Genomic DNA, 3,494 nt, shown 5'->3' on the forward strand with positions numbered 1-3,494 from the left:
GGTTGAAACTGACGTGAGAATCCTGCCGATCCTGCCGTCAATTTGCGGATCGTCTCAGACTGACAATCGTCGTCGATGCAAAACAACGAACGGGAGAGAGGGAGAGACAGAGAGGAATAGCCGTCAAGGATAAATTATATTTAGCCTCGAGAGTTGCATCTTCAAGGATATCTTTGAATCGATATTTCAAGGCATTGAAACAATATTAGCAAACGGTTTAGAAATTATGAAACCACGATATTTCACACTTTTTCACAATCTTTCGGTTAACATATGTTTATTGTAAATTTTGCACGGAAAACACATGTTATCGTAAATTTTATACGCTCTATTGCTACGCCACTTCCTGCCGGGCAGGTCAACTTTATCTCTCATTCTTCTGTCCCTTCGTTCGTCTTTGTACCTGTCTTTTTGTTTGTAGGTAACTTGTCTCCATATGTCGAACGTGTGTAATGTGATTCGTATTGTTCAGATTATGGACTGGAGAAGCGAAGAAAAAAATAAAAAAAAATAAAAGAAACGAGGAAGAGAGGAGGCAGCTACTTCTGTCCTGCTGCAGCACGAGTTACACTTTGAAATCGCATTTCTTTCACTGATCCTTTTTTTTCGTACGCGCCGGCGATTGTTGCTATTGTGAGCGACATCTCGTTTCGAGCGCGTCGGCTCGAAAATGGTCCCGATACACGGCATCCCCGATAGGCTTTCGCTTTCAGGTCTCCCGCGGGTTCGCTCTCATCGTAAAAAGCTATATTTAATCTCTCGCTACCGCGGGGCCCCGTCAAGGCTTTACGATCCCCTCCGGCCATTCGATTTGGCGCTTTACGAGCGTTCGGCGGTCGGCGCGCGGCGAATTCGCTCCGCGGCTGCAGCCGTCTCTCCCGCGCATCTCGATATAACAGACACCGTAACGTGTCTGCAAAGAAGGCGAGCAAGAATGCATGCGATCCCTTTTTCTAATCGCTGCTTCTACTAGGTCGCCCGTAGGCATGAAGAATCGCCTCGTTATCGCGAAACATTGCCGACGGAGACCGAAACGAAATGCCGCGAATACGGAACAAACCGGTTTTAGGTGCGTGTCAACGATACACTAATGCACACCTCCTAATTCCCGCGGACTATCGTCGCACCTTTATTATCTCCAATAGGGAGACTCCCCAGCTTCCTTTTCAAACTGTCGCGTCGTCGGGGAATCGATCGGGATTCTCGGTTACCTATGCGAGATACGTTCGCGATAGCGTCGATGGAAGGCGACGTTGGAAACGATGAATCTCAGCCCTCGCTGATCCACGACACTGATTTCCAAAACGAAGGACGTGCCATTAATAAATTGTATTTGTAATTATTCGATCAAATCGAAAGCGCCGCGTTGCAGCAGAAAAAAACAGCCTTTTCTATGTGAGATTCTTTAATGTGATTGAAGACATTCGTCTTTAGTGTCTCACGAATCTAAATGTATAAATCAATCATATCAAAGAATCTAACAACAGTAAGATGCAAAGCTGCTTCTGCTGCTGAACGCAGTTAACTACTGTGAGATACATCCATCTGCTTTATGCGTGCGCGGTTTGCAAATTTCTGCTCCAGCCTCCATTCCCTTTTCTAACGCGGTTCCCTTTCGGCCTCTTTGGCCGCCTTTTATTCATACGCTTTATAGAAACTTAACGTTCTTTAAAAAAAAGAACCAGGGCGGCACTCCAACGCGGCCATTATTGACGAAATTCAGGGCTCAAATAATTGTAGATGGACCTTAATGCGGCGTTTACAATGAAATTTAAGACTTAAGAAAATTGACCAGTCATATCAATCGATTATTCATCTCTCGTGAATCGATTATGACTGGTCAATTTTCTTAAATCTTAAGTCGTATTGTGGTCGCATTAGAGATCGACAATTGCAAATTGGAGATTAGAATTCAGTCAGATAATTTTAATTTTAATCAGTTTCATTCTGATTGTCAAGTTTTAATCTCTCTATTTCGCGATCTCCAATGTGTAGCGTGACGCGGACTTAACGCGGGTCGCACTTGAGTCTTTATGCACGCTATATCCCTTTCTCGTCTTGAAGAAAACAAACTTGAATCTTTTGCGAACTACACTTTGCTGCTGGTTTTTTAAACTGAATAGAATAATAAGGAGATGATCTTCGGTAAAGAAGAGACATGCGCGCGCGTCGAGAGTTTTTTAGGTAAAGATGCTTTAAAAGAGGAGAACACAAAGAGAAACGTTAGAACCGGGTCACCGACTTGCGTTCCGTAAACGACGGGAACTTTTTGAGATAAAAGTTGTCAGTATTCTCAAGTGAAAGAAGAGGCGCACCCTTGCTTCTTTTTTTCGCCGAGACTTCGCGAGCGAGAGAACGAGTCCTCGAGGTAAATCCCTATTATTCGCACGGAGAACCGAAGACAGATGTCACATAGCTTCCTTTAAAAAAAAAAACCTGTTGATCGAGTCCGCGAAGGCGAAAGTAGCGTGTGGTGAGGTTATAGAAACTCTCCGCTCTTTCCCGCGATAATTATTTTAATTATTTGATTGCCACTTCTAGATTCGGCAAGGGCATCTAAAAAGATCGGTACTATGCTCTGCGAGATGAGTATTATTATACGAAATCTAAGAGAAAGCTCGTAACGATCGTCAGCCTTGAAACGGGCATAATTATATCGTCCGGCGTGCACGTCGGTTTACGAACGGGCGATAAAGCCTGAATAATAATTTAGAATTAAGTACCTCATTGACAGCAGGTAGTAGACACGGCGCGCCACGAGCAATGCGATGATTATACACCGGTAGTGCAGCTGTAAATCAGGCGGAATCGCCACCGACATATTATGTCAACAAAAAAAAAAAGAATAAATAAATAAAAATAAATATTTATAATAAATTAAATATTAATTATAAAAATAATGTAAAACTTAGACTTAACTGCACACTGAAAAAAGAATCTGGTTGCATTAAGAGGAAATCTGTTAGAGTCAACTAGTATGTCTGTTTGAAAATCGACGAATCAGAATTTTTGTACGATTCACCAGACGAATATGATTAATTTTTCTTGTTAAATCTCAGAATTTCTTGGCGATCGAATCATTTTTCTTGTTAAATATATCAGAAATTTTTGTCGATCGAACAATTCTTTCATGTTAAATATATTAAAATTTCTTTTATTGTGTGACTGAATTTCTCATATTAATATACTTTAGCATATATTAATTTTCAGAAATATAAGATTCTGAATATAAGATTCAGAATTACTATCAAAATTTGATCTTACTTTAGAGATCTTAAAGATCTCATGATGCTGCATCTTTTATACTATTCCGTAGTGATTCTTAAAATACGAGAATTGAATTCGTCTCATGCCCATTTTGTGGCGATAGAGCGTACTAATATAACCAGAAATTTTGTAGATCTAACTAGAAAATATTAATTAAATCCGTATAGTAAAGTCTATCAAACGTTCTAGTAATACAATATCAAATCCTCTTATTATAATCCGAAATA

This window comes from Wasmannia auropunctata, unplaced genomic scaffold, assembly GCF_000956235.1.
Source record: "Wasmannia auropunctata unplaced genomic scaffold, wasmannia.A_1.0 LD335994.1, whole genome shotgun sequence".
In the NCBI taxonomy this organism is placed as follows: Eukaryota; Metazoa; Arthropoda; class Insecta; order Hymenoptera; family Formicidae; genus Wasmannia; species Wasmannia auropunctata.